Below are 13999 nucleotides of genomic sequence, written 5' to 3' on the forward strand. Positions count from 1 at the left end.
AAAGAGATGGACTGACTGCTGCCTGGTACAAATCAGACAGATGATGTGCCTCATCTTAAACTAGAGATCAGATGACTAGGATCTCTCTTTACATAATGGGGAAAAGCCTCCTGCGTTCCAGTGATGTTTGTTAAATCAATAACTGTGCCTGAAACAGGCAAAGATTTACCATGCACCATTTACGAGCGCTTTTGACTTGAGAACTGTCAGGTTATTTTGAATATTCTGAACTAATTATAGTATCAAGGCAAATAGTTGTATTCAAGAAATGTGATGTCCCACTTATTTAAAAGATAAGAAAATCTCCCAGCTTTATGCACAGCAGTACATTCTAACTCGCAAAGATGGAATAATTGTGTAGGTCAACATTACCCTGAGTTTGAAACTATACAGCAAATGCATAATAAAGTCATTCCAGTCTTACACCCTGTTAAAATACATACAAGTCTTTATACAATGCTGTGTTTTCACTGTTTAAAGTTATAGTTGAAAAGCTCTATCTGGCAAATCTTCTACACTGTAAATCAAACAAGCCCCAATCTGTTTTTCACCAACAGCAACAGAAAGAATATCACACACACATTTCCCTCAGACTTTGTTTAAAAACTGGCTTATACAAAATCATTACTGTTTAGACTTTTAAAAAGAAACTGCAAGTACTGTCACATCGTTTGCCTCTCACTGCAGTAGTCGCTTTATGCAGTGTAGTCCCCCCCCCCCCCATTATAATATTTTATGTAGAAGTTGCATTACCTTTCCAGAGACACAAGGACATGAACTAAAATCTAATGCATCACTCAGTCCTCCAAATCTGCACACCATTTCCCCCCAACAGCTTCTGCCTCCGCGGGTCGGGATGCAAATTGCCAAATAAACAATCTCAAAATAGAAAGGGGAATGCCTCCTTGAAAGGAAGAAAAAAAATTAGCTAGTATGATTGGGAAGCTGCTACTTACTTGGTTAAGCTATCATCACAAATCCAAAATTATTTCAATTATACAGCGGAGTAATCACTGTTCGGCATCTGTAAGGGATTGACAAACTGAGCTACATTACAGGAGTCCCTCTGCAGACTGTACCATCCAGACCGAGCAGGTGGGGGGAAGGAGCGGATATTTCCGAGCGAGCATCTTGCTGAAGGAGAGAGCAAAGCCCAGGGAATGTTTATGGCTTGCCGTCGCAGACAGCCGGAGGAGGAGGGCAAACAGCAACGGTGGCACGGAAAGGAAGGCTTTTTCTTGCAAAGAAAATGGACTGAACCACCATGTTGTTGTTTGTGGTTTTAATGCTTCCCTTGGGATAATGACAAAAACGGAAGATGGCAAACTACCAGGAATATGCCACTTATGGGAGAAACCTTCAAGGACAAGGACTGTCAAGTTCTATCACTATCATTGGAGAAAGCGGGGGGGGGGGGAGGGAATGCGTGTTGGTGGAGCGGAGAGGAAGGGGAGAAGCCTCTTCACTACGGCATCTCTACAGAAGGGATATCCAGACTGCAGAGACTCTTGATTTCAGTCTCTAAGGTTAACCAGGATTTGGTGTGGGTTCTTTCTTCCCCCTATTAATCATTTGCAGACCTGATCAAAATTTCGCATTTCAGTTGTAAACTCATTTTACTAATGGGGAAATAGGTGAAAGCATTTACAAAAGCAGCATTCTGTAAATAGAGCACCATGATTTTGCACACGCGTGTGCACAAACACACACGCACAGGCAACATGTTTCCAATCTCTGAGGCAAATGTAGCATGATTTTGTCTACAAGACATGAGTACATTAGAGTACATCGTTGCTCCCCTTTCTTTTTAAAGGAAGGATTTGAAATAACGAGATGTAGATAACCAGAACATTTTAATCAGTACATTAACCTATGAAGCAAAATAGAACACTGTCCTAGATTTAAATGTTCAGTACTAATATTTATTTCAATCCCTGTAAAGCACAGACTTTCGTGAAATGGAGAAGGAAGGAAGATGCAACACACTTTTCCAAAATGCACCCCCCCCCCATATTTTATTTTTTTAAAATAGACACCTTTTTGCTTACTGGTAAGTTATTTGTTTTTTTGTTGCAGTGCATTTCCACACAGGCATTTCAATTTACAGCTAGAATTATTAAACTGAAGAATCTGTGGGGAATGAGAACAATGTTTTTGAGTAAGGGAAGTGGTAATTTCTTCTATGTCCAAATAGTGCAACAGTGTACTGGATGTAAATACTTCATTTTACATGAATTGATGGTATAAGCAAATTCTAAAATTCTACAAATTTCTGGCAGTGGCATATTTACAAATTTAAATTTCAGATAATTTTAGGCCCCATAACATTCTTAGGGTCAGAGTCTAAGCATGAAGCCATGCATCCAAGTTTTGAAACAGGCAGATATGCAAGAAACCCTGTACCTTTAAGCATGTAAAATATTACTATGTTTCAAGTTGGAAGCTTTTCGAGATTATCTTAGTGACAGCAGTGCTTCGTGACTGGGCTGCATCTTGGATGGAGCATGCAATTGCAACCAAGCACACCTCCCTGAGCACTAATAGGAGTAGCTGTACGGATGCTCTGTCATCCTTGCTTACTTGCTGCTCAGAATATCAATTCAGCCAGTTAAACCAAAGTCTGCACTGCAGTGCACCAAAATGGAAGCTTAAAAAAAAAACCCCCTAACATCTCTGATGAAGGAATATCACACCTTTGCCAATCAGTTAGAAAATAGGGGAAAGTCTGTAAATAAAGGTTTTGTTGTTGTTTTTAAAAAAGAACAAAAGCTGCATTTATAAATAGAACACTCAGGGAACACATGCTTATCATGACATCATACGCAGTGACATTGTATTACATTTTAACCATACTGTGCAGGCTATCGCCTGCTAAGAAACACCCAATTCTAACTGTGCGAGTGATAGTGCTCAGCCTGTAGATCAATGTCTAAGACTGAAATAAAATAGAGAGGATAAAGTTTGCAGAGTGAAAGGACGTCCTGAGTAGGCTCAGGAATTGTAACTGTCAGTTGCTACCTCAGCTGCTGTGCTAGGTTGCAAATGTTGTTGCACCAAAAGTCTCCTGCCAGGGTCCAATGTTTATGCTGCATCAGAGTTGCAAAATCTGTTGCATAAAAACTTTCTTGCCGGTAATTTTTCCACCTAACAATATTCAAAGGATAATGAATGACGGGCATTTGAGATTTGAGACATTTGAGATGCTCAATTTGTTTTTATTTGTTTTAACTATTTGATACTGCTATGCAGTGACAGCAACCAGTTCAGCAAAGCACAGCTAGAGAGCACATACAATACGGGAAATCCATTGAGTCTTGAATTGATACACCGAACAGCATAAAAATATGATAATTTTTGTAGCACTTAAATTAATTACTGAAGATACATTCTGGGATAGCTGTTTCCACACCAGTATTCCCAGTCCTCATTTAGAGTAGGGCCTCCAATGCAACGTGCCACACAATGTGATGATCAAGCTATTAACCTTGTTGCTAGCCTCATCAGTTGGGGGGGGGGGAATCTCCCAGTGCTATGTGCCACTGGCAAATGTCTCTATTCGTTGTAATGCTGTGAGTCATCACATTGTCACCTGGGTAACAGGGGCCAGCTAACATTACCAAATGCAATCCCATCAAAGCATGTCTTCTGAAGTAAGAATCTGACATAATTTGTTGTGAAGTTCAACCATAGACTATTTATTCCAGATGCATAGCTGCTGCTGTTTTTGCAGCAATGGAATGCTCAAGTTCACTCTGTGACTTCCGTTAAGGTTCATAACTTAAAAACTCTTCAGACACTTTTTTTGATCTGCCGCCAAAACCCAGAATGAACTGCACTGTCTGACAGTCTGCTACCCAAGGATGCAGCAATCATAAAAATTAGGAAGATTCTGTTTGCTGCAGGATAGAATGTTTAATTCCACCAAGCAAAGTCTACGAAAGTCTCCTTGAAAAACTAGCTAAACAAAAATGCATATAAGGGCAAGACACTATAGATACCTGTCAAGCTAAGTATTGACTTCAGAGCTACAAGGAAAAAAATGTAGGTTTACACTAGAATTAACATCTCATTTTGTTTCATCTATCATTGGGCTGATGGGCACAAATCAGTAGGATTTGGTTGAATGAACTTTAACAGGGAATCTGCCCCCGGTGTATAATGACTTGAAAAGCTAGCTTTTTCTATGACCACTTTACATGGATAATGTCAGGTCAAGCTACTTTCCCAAGAGGCCTGACAAAGCATCCAATTTCCCTTTTCCTTATCCCACTATCTCCTTCATTCACTATCTCCATGCTTTCTAAAGCATATTGGGGATGGGATGGGATGACAGACACCTTCTCTTACTTCTCAGCTCAATAATTGGAAAAAGCAGGAGGTTAAATATCCCTGTCTCCATCTGATTTTTTCTCATCTCCCAGGACATCTCAAGCAGTTTCCTTCTATGGTGCCTGAAGGACCGCAAGAGACAGTGCTGTTGTGCTCATGTTCCGCCAGCAGACTTCCCTTAGCAATTGGCTGCTGTGAGGCTGCTGGTCTGATCCAGCAGGGCTCGTATAATGTTCTTCTGGCAGCAGAGAAAATATGAGAAAGACGTGTGTGGGTCCCTCCTTTGCTTCTCCATGCATTTCTGTTTCTGTCTTTCCTTTTCTCCAACCATCTCAAGTCAGTTTAGGAAGCATAAAGGGAGGAATAAAAGGTTGGCAATTGTACTACTCCTTTCCTCCTCATTGTTTCTCCTCTCCACTGTCCCACCCATCCATACTTCCTAAGTGTTTAGCACTGTTGGTCTTTCCACCTCCACCTCCTCTTTGTCTCACTCTAAGAAAGGGAATTTCCTTACAGTGAGGCATAGAGATGGAACAAGCATTCTGGAGAGACTCAACAGCTGGTAGGTAGTGGCAGCAGTTAAGTTGGGTGGGCCAGCCAGTGAGAAAAGCAAGGAAAGGTCAGGGCTTGACTCTTTTGCTTAAGGACCTGGTTCATATAGCCATAATGACTAGTAGCCACTGACTGACTCATCCTCCATGAATTTGTCTCATCCCCTTGTAAATCCACCTAAGGCAGAGGTCATCACCACATCTTATGGCAACAAATTCCATAAATTAATTGTGTGCTCTGAGAAGAAGTACTTTCCTGATTCTTCTGTTGATTAGCTTAACTGAATGACCCCAAGTTCCAGTATTATGTGGGGGGGGGGCACTTCTACCTGCTTTCTCCATGCAGTACAGTACATAATTTCCTAAACCTCTATCATGTCCTCCCTTTTTCTTAAAACAAATAAAAACCTCCAAGGCTGGCAATATACTCCAGAGAAGATTCTCCAGCCCCTGGATTAGCTTAGTTTATATTTTCTGCACCTTTTCCAGCTCTGCAATATAGTTTTTGAGATATGGGAGCCATAAACGTACACAGCATTACAAGTTTGGCTTTACCACAATTATGCATAATGGCATCAGGATACTAGCAATTTAATTTTCAACCCCTTTCCTGAAATTTGCACTCTTCACAGTTGTGCGATACACACTAAACCCACTATGATTCCAAGTTTTCTTACCTGGTTAGAAACCACTACCTATAATCCTATCAGCGTATATTGGAAGTCAGGAGCTAGAAAGTACACACAGTGGAGCAAAAGATTAATAATCTAACTTCACAAATATACTGATAGGAACTGAAGAGCATCTCTGTACAAGCCCCTTTTGGGCCATTACTCAGTGTAGCTGATACCCTGTTTCCCCCAAAATAAGACAGTGTCTTATATTAATTTTGGGTCCTAAAGATGCGCTAGGTCTTATTTTCAGGGGATGTCTTATTTTCCCATGAAGAATACGGTACACATATTCCGGGGAGGCCTTATGTTCGGGGGAGGCCTTATTATTGGGGAGGTCTTATTTTCGGGGAATGCCTTATATTACAGCGAGAGGCAAAACTGGAAGTAGGTCTTATTTTCAGGGGATGTCTTACTTTTGGGGAAACAGGGTATGTCAGATTGTGGTGGGACACTCTAAAAGATGCCCCTCCCTGCTTCAGTCCCCATCCATGAGAGTTAGAAAAAGCATAACTGCTGTAGACTGAACTACAGGGAAGCACAACAGTAATGATGTATGTTGCCATATCAGCTGGGTCTCAAAACTATTATGAGGAAGTGGTAAGCAGTGGCTGCAGTGCTGTGACCCAACTGCCTGATGATCTTGTAAGTCACATTGCTAATGCTGCATCTCATAGGTTTGGACTCTCAGATAGAAAACCAATAAGAAAGGCACTAAGGTACAAAGCAAGGCCCATTAAATGGACTAGAAATCATAAGCAGTTTGTTTGTTTACTCACATTCATTAGTTATTAATGCCTCATTAAGTCAAACTATAGAGCTGACTAAAAATAAGCAGCAAGAACACTCCGCTAAAATGGTATGAACTCATAAAATGCTAACAGCAACTTAAGATCCCAATAACTTGTAAGATGATAAACAAACAAAAATTATTTTCAAGGCTGGATTCATTCGTGGAAGATAAGCACTCACATTTCCATCTACAGAAGCAGGTTGGCAAATGAAAAGGTAATGCAATCTTCTTGTTAAAGCAAAGTATTATTTTATCTTTTCTCTATTATCTGACACTTGTGGAAACCGGAGAAACATTTCTGGCCAGACCACTCTGCTGTCCCAGTAGCAATCTGTACTTGCATTCCAGGTGCAAACATTCATGAATAGGCAACCATGGCATTTTCTTGAGCCGATTAAAGCACAAGAGTGAGGCAAAAAAATTGGAATTTCATATAACCTTGAAAGGGCCAAAGCAAATTTGTGACTATGAGGATAGGAAATGAATGCCCACCTACAAAAGCTCTTGTACTAAATTCTCTTATCAGCCACTTAAACAATATCCTACGAGGACCTAGATAACGATATGTTGGATTTTGGAACATCACAACAAAATATGTACTGAATTTAAACATGGTTTGTTTATGCAATCATTTATATTGAGGCAGTGGGGGTGGTTTGCACACCCCTGAAGTTTCATCTACGTCTAGGTTTTTCTTTTTCTTTATCATGCCTATTTAAAAATTTCCCAATAGTGAAGGGGACACAAAGCATGTGGAACCCCAAACTGTCATTGCTGCACTTGCTAGAAATTTGCTTTCTGAAATTTGTCAGAAACAGTAACCTTGCCTGCAAATTTCACCCAGGAAAAATAGCTGTTAGGTTGTGTTTTTTAAAAATAATAATATCAGTAATGACTAAGGGGCGGGGGACAAAGCAGACCTAGATGGACGTCAAGTCAAAGCATGCCTCAGACAGAGATGGGCTGTTTTCCAAAGTACCAAACCGAGGTCTGAACTAAATCTTGTGGTCAGTGCACACCTTTACTATATACCACTTTCCCCTAAGCACTAAAAGCGCTTCACACAGAGTGTTAAATAACAAGTGCAATAATGCTGTACCATTTTTATGGATAAGAGAATAAAATCTCTCAGTAACCAATGGCTGAGTTGACTGAATCAGGGTCTTGTAGAGCCAAGCTCTAATCTTAATCAATATCCTGCACTAATCGAGGAAAGGAAAAGAGGCCACAGCTACCATTGCTCTTGAAACAGTCCTGTTTCATCTAGCATTTAGTAATCATGTAAACGCTTAAGTTTAAGCAAGCACCTGTTTTCTTAGCTAGCAAAGAGGCCAGTACAGTTCAGAGTTCACTGCACATACCCAGGGTAGATTCAAATGACCGAGCAGTCGCACAATGACCATCCAGTTTGTAGGTTTTCAGTACATGGTGGGCCTTTACAGGCAAACACGCCATCAAAAGAAGTAGCCTGAATGCAACTGCTTGTCATTTAAATGTACTCTCAGTAACCTGAGCATGACTTAACACACTGAATAAGCACCCCTTTACATCAGGTATGTCTCCCTCCCCCCAGTTCAGTGAAAGGGTATGCATTGAAATAAAAGTCATATAATCCTCCCTTCCCACTCCACCATTCTATTCATTTCTTTTATTCTCCCTCTCTCCCTCCCTCCCTCCCTCTCTCTCTCTCTCTCTCTCTCTCTCTCTCTCTTTCCTCACTCCAAAACCATTTACTTGTGACACAATGACCACTGGCATAGCACTTCCAAGTGCTGTCCTACGTTTTGCTCCCTTCACAATAATTAAAACTATGAAAGCAACTGCTTGAAGCGGATCACTCACATTCTCTAAAGATTTTCTCTTCATGCCACCACTCACCTAGCTACATTCACAAATTCTGTTAAATGGCCTTGTGTACCTGACTTACGAGGGATGCAGGCGGTGCTGTGGGTTAAACCACTGAGCCTAGGACGTGCTGATCAGAAGGTCGGCGGTTCAAATCCCTGTGACGGTGTGAGCTCCCATTGCTCGGTCCCTGCTCCTGCCAACCTAGCAGTTCGAAAGCACGTCAAAGTGCAAGTAGATAAATAGGTACCGCTCCGGCGGGAAGGTAAACGGTGTTTCCGTGCACTGCTCTGGTTTGCCAGAAGCGGCTTAGTCATGCTGGCCACATGACCCGGAAGCTGTACGCCGGCTCCCTCAGCCAATAAAGTGAGATGAGCGCCGCAACCCCAGAGTCGGTCACGACTGGACCTAATAGTCAGGGGTCCCTTTACCTTACCTGACTTACATTTCTGCTTCTACTCCTCCAGTTCTCTTCCTGACCCTATCTAGTGCAACCATTTGCAGTTTTTTAAAAAAGTTGTACAGTGCTCAGCACCCAGAGTTTCCTCCAGGTATCCAACTTGTTTCTGAACACAGGAAGAGCAGTCAACCATGATGCAGCCATGTAGTTCTGAAAAGAACCCTAAAGCTCTTGTCAACCTCATACCAGTCAGCAATAGTTGGCAGGGTGGGGCAGTGCTGCCTACTTGACCTTCCATCACAGCCATTGCTGTGGTGTACTGAGCACAAGCCAATCTGGCACTCCTGCTGCTGCATTTGCACCAAACCGACCTCACTGCTGCCTTGCCCTTGCAGTATGCCATAGCAATGGCAATGGCCAGAGCTCAGGCAAGCAGCACTGCCTTATCCCAGTTACTTTGTCAAAGCAATCCCTTAGTTAAGGACACTGGTTTCCTATCCCTGCAGGTGGTTCAAGACTTTGCACGGAGGAGGAGGAGTTTGGTCTCCTTAAGGAGCCTCAAGGAGATTGGCTAACAATCTCCTTTCCCTTCCTGCCCCACAACAAACACTCCGTGAGGTGAGTGGGGCTGAGAGACTTCAGAGAAGTGTGACTAGCCCAAGGTCACCCAGCAGCTGCATGTGGAGGAGCGGGGAAGTGAACCCAGTTCTCCAGATTACGAGTCCACCGCTCTTAACCACTACACCATGCTCACTCCCGGGGTTTGAAGGGTGCACCAGCATACCTAAAACAGCACCCTTATCAATCAATCTACCCATCATCTAATATTTGCAACAGAAGCCCTCCCTCATGTGAAGTCAAGAAAGCAGAGAGAGGGCATTCTCTGTTATGGCACCCCAGGCTTGGAACTCGCACCCTGTGGAAACTGGCCCTGTGCCTTCATTACCTTTTAGGTGCCTATGTTTCTGAGCTTCCAACTGAGCATATAATTTGGCCTTATAATTGACGTCATTGGCTTTATTTGTTCCCCTTGATTGCCATTGCTGTCTTCCAAGCATGGAGGGCACGCATTATAGCCCATGAGATATGGAAAATAAGGGTTTTCAAAAAGCTTTTACTGGCTTAATGGGTTTGAACAGACTTTATTCCAAAAGGAAAACTAAATGTCCAGCACTCTAACAAACCTCTGTGAACTGCTCAAAATTACCTTGTGGAGCTCACAGTTAGGGTTAGAGGAGCCAAGCCTCATGCTGTACTCTATTTCTGAGGCATAATTTTGTAAGTGCACTAAGACATACATGCTGTGTACCCGTTGTGTGCCAGTTACTTTAGGAAACCTGGAGTGTTTCCTAATAATATTCATATAATATTATTCATATAATATGTGTATAAGAATGTATATGTTATGTGAGAATTGTGTTTTTAGTGGAACCAGCAGTGGATTTACTTATCACTGAGAGGAAGGAGTGAGAAAAGAATTAGAAATCATTCGGGTGGTTAAGGTCAATAATTTCTGAAAATTCCATCCCTACTCACAGTGGTTGCCCCAGTTTTAAAAATTCCGGAGAACATTCTGAAATTAAAGAATAAAAAACATGTCGATACTATAACATTATTATTATTATTATTATTATTATTATTATTATTATTATTATAGAATACTGCCATTCTTCACAGTTATTCAATTTAAACATCTCATTAGAATTTAGTTTTTGTGAGAAATTCTTAAAGTCCAGACCTCATTAGGATTTTAGTTCAAAGAAATATCTGAAATGATGCTGAGGGTGGAACTCTTCCTCACTGACAAAGTTTTATTTCATGATTATATAATATTAATTGTAGAACAAGGGCTTAAAATTCTGTATTGTTCAACAAACAAAAGGACATTAATAATAGTTTTTGACATAGTGGTTGGATTGCCTCATTAAGTTATTATTTTGCTTAACATTTCACTATGATTTCATTCTGGTTGTGCCTAAAAGCTTAGTTAGCTCTCATTGTTCTCTATACAAACATAAATAACTTGCAGATCTGATTATTTAAGGACGCAATCATATAGTCCCTGGGAGAGATTATGTCCTGGTTTTTCTTCTGGCATGTCCCAAGAGTCTTATAACATGAGTAAGTAGCCTCGAATGCTTTGATACGACAGGCTGCAGGGTTTGGGCTGGGCAAGCAATCTGGTGGGAGCCCCAGACCAGCCTTGCCATTGCGCCCATGGGGCACCAATCTTGCTACTGCTTTTCCCTATCCCTGCAACAACACCAGCAGCCTGGTTGTAGAGCTCTGCCTCTCTACACGGTTGCTGCTGTTGTACAGACACTGCTCCTCTCAGAATGAATTTTGGGAGCAAAGCCTGCAATGATACTGTACCCTAGCATTCACATGCAAAGACTATCTGAAAGGGGCTATCACTGAACATTTGAAATGCTGTCCTGGCAAGGAACCAGTACAGAGGGCAGCATGCCACTAATAACGACAGTATGAAATATAGCAGCTGGATCACTTGTTAATGGGAATAGAGTACAGCCCAATGTTGGGGGGGGCATTCAGCACTGGATACATATAATCTATTAAAGTATATTATACAGCTGACACAGCACTTAAAAGTATTGTGTAAAATAAGTATTATTGATCTCGAGTATTTTACATAAAGGGATGTGGGTGGCGCTGTGGGTTAAACCACAGAGCCTAGGACTTGCTGATCAGAAGGTCGGCGGTTCAAATCCCCGCAATGGGGTGAGCTCCCGTTGCTCGGTCCCTGCTCCTGCCAACCTAGCAGTTCAAAAGCACTTCAAAGTGCAAATAGATAAATAGGTACCGCTCCGGCGGGAAAGTAAACGGCGGTTCCGTGCACTGCTCTAGTTTGCCAGAAGTGGTTTAGTCATGCTGGCCACATGACCCAGAAGCTGTATGCCGGTTCCCTTGGCCAATAAAGTGAGATGAGTGCCGCAACCCCAGAGTTGGCCACAACTAGACATAATGGTCAGGGGTCCCTTTACCTTTATTTTGCATAAAATGCTTTCTTTTTCACCTTTTTTTAAAATATACTTTCTACTTGGAAGTTTGGAACATACCACAAATATTGACAGTCTAAAAAATGAATCTACCTATACTGTATGTAAATAAGTGTGTAAATGGAGACTAGGGAAAATACATGATTATAGTATGCCCAGTATATTTTAAAAAGTATAGTACCAGCCTGTTCTACCAATGGGCTATAGCTCTAGATCATGGGTAGGCAAACTAAGGCCCAGGGGCCGGATCCGGCCCAATTGCCTTCTAAATCCAGCCCTCGGATGCTCCAGGAATCAGAGTGTTTTTACATGCGTAGAATGTACCCTTTTATTTAAAATGCATCTCTGGCTTATTTGTGGAGCATAGGAAATCGTTCATTATTTTTTTCCAAAATATAGTTCGGCCCCCCACAAAGTTGGAGGGATGGTGGACCGGCCCTTTGCTGAAAAAGTTTGCTGACCCCTGCTCTAGATGTTTAGAAACATTCAGAAAGATTTATAGAAGTATTAATTCTTTGTAGGTTAGTACATCTCAAACCATTAAGAAGGAACTGCCAAATGACTGTTGCTTTCTGGTTTTCATGTGTTAAGACTTGAATGTATGACATTTGTGGTATTTCACACAGGTTGTCCCTGGGGAGAAAGACCATGCTCTCTTGCCCTCCATTTGACCCGTGCTCTGAATGGCTGGCAAAGTGCCAGCTGTCACTCAACCCTATGTGGGCAGCAAGCCAGCAACTGACCATCTATGCTGTGTTGCTCATGAAGAGATCTAGCAGAGACTAGTAAATAACTAGTGCAGGATCAGGTAGACTCCAGCTAAAGAGCACCTTTTGTTTTGGAAGTATTCTGCTCTGTCCCTTCGTTACATCCACTGCCTTCCTTATTCTTAATAAATGTTATATAATTGAACTGTTGTGTCTCTGCATTGTTGTTGCCAACTCACAGGATTAGTGTGAACACACCCACCCCAAGCCTAAGCCATTTGAGACACTGGACTGAGGTTGACAGAGAAAAGCAGGTTGCTCTAATTTCTAGAAGATACAAGGAGCCAGGTACTAGCTCTCCCTCCCAAGAAAACTGAAAGGGATCTGGCTGCCTTGGGGTACCTTGGAAAGCAATTGCATTGACTTCCCAGACTTTACCCCACCAGGGGGTTGTAAAGGTTTACAGATGGTGCGGTGGAAGCAATTATTGGATAGTTTGGGGGACAACGCGACGGGTTTACCTTACCAGAAAGGGTAGAAGCCTCCCCCTATTGGCCTCCCCCTTCTGTTTTATACCTTTCTCTATAATGCTAAATGTGTATTATTTCCACCACCTCTCAGCTGTGGTTGAATGAGTGCCCCCCTTTAAAGTTCATGGATACCAGGAGCAACATGTCCTTCTCCATGCTTATGTCTTCAGATCAGTAGGAGAGGCAAAAAACACAGGGAACACCACATTCTCCATTGCAGCCCCTGCTCTTTGGAACACTTTGCTTAGAGAACTTCAGTTGGCTCCCTGCTTCCCTATATTTAGGTGTGGCACTAAACGCAGCACTTGCAACCACATTGGTTCCCGCCCCCCCCCCACTTTAATTACAATTTTTGCAGCAATTTTTTATTGAGACCACACTGCAAGGGAAAGTTTCTTCTCCCTCCACCATCTTATTAAAAATACACACACACACACCAAGCATGGCAGGGTTAGGAGGCGGGGAAGCTTCAGTTATGACAGCACTATAGGGAGGGTATAGAATCATAGAGTTGTAGAGTTGGGAGGGACTCTGAGGGTCAGTCCATTTTTGTAAAGGATAGGGGGGGAGAAAAGATAACCCCAACCTCCTTATGTGTTGCAGTCCCAGTAAAAATAATCATCCCAGCCATGCCTGTAATTAAAAGAAGGAAACCCAACAGCAGGATTGCAAGCAACACAATTATTCCACACACACCCCACCAAAAAAACCACTTTAAGGCTTTTGTGGTCTTGGCTGTTTTACTTGAGTATTGAGAAGATTGTTTTTTTATGCTTTTGTGGTTGTTCTTGCATTGTTATTTTGTACGTCTTTTGTCCTATTTTATTGCAAGCTGGCTTACCTTTTTGGTTAGAAGGTGGGATATAATTGTAAGTCTCAAAGAAATATGGTACAATAAGATCATGTTTGTTAATCATGTCTATTACGGTTTTCAACAAATGATTATTTGATCATTAAGCATATCTATAAACACAGTAATTAGGTTTGAAAAATACTTCTCCCCCCCCCCCCCAGCAGCTAGGAAAAAAACAATTCCCCTTCCTGACCAGGGTGAATAATATCAGTTGCAAACATTGCAGGTAGAGGGAATAAACCTTCTTTCATGGACGGTGACTGTGAGAGCTGTTGGTATCAAATACTGGAACCCTTTATCACA

General features: G+C 41.9%; 1 protein-coding gene across 15 annotated transcripts in view; it reads right to left on the bottom strand.

Annotated features, from left to right (window-relative positions):
• ATP2B2 (ATPase plasma membrane Ca2+ transporting 2) overlaps positions 1-13999 on the bottom strand; it is a 361419-nt gene that overhangs the window by 187555 nt on the left and 159865 nt on the right. Inside the window, exon 1 of one of the 15 annotated variants that reach the window (XM_083429098.1) lies at positions 957-1075. The exons of 12 other annotated variants lie outside the window; for them this stretch is intronic. The gene's annotated coding sequence lies outside the window, so the exon portion shown is untranslated. Of the gene's footprint in view, positions 1-956; positions 1076-13999 lie in introns of those variants that run through there. 2 more of the 15 variants (XM_083429094.1, XM_083429095.1) reach the window with 2 other exon arrangements.

The sequence above is a fragment of the Podarcis tiliguerta genome, assembly GCF_965153285.1.
Source record: "Podarcis tiliguerta genome assembly, chromosome: 2".
In the NCBI taxonomy this organism is placed as follows: domain Eukaryota; kingdom Metazoa; phylum Chordata; class Lepidosauria; order Squamata; family Lacertidae; genus Podarcis; species Podarcis tiliguerta.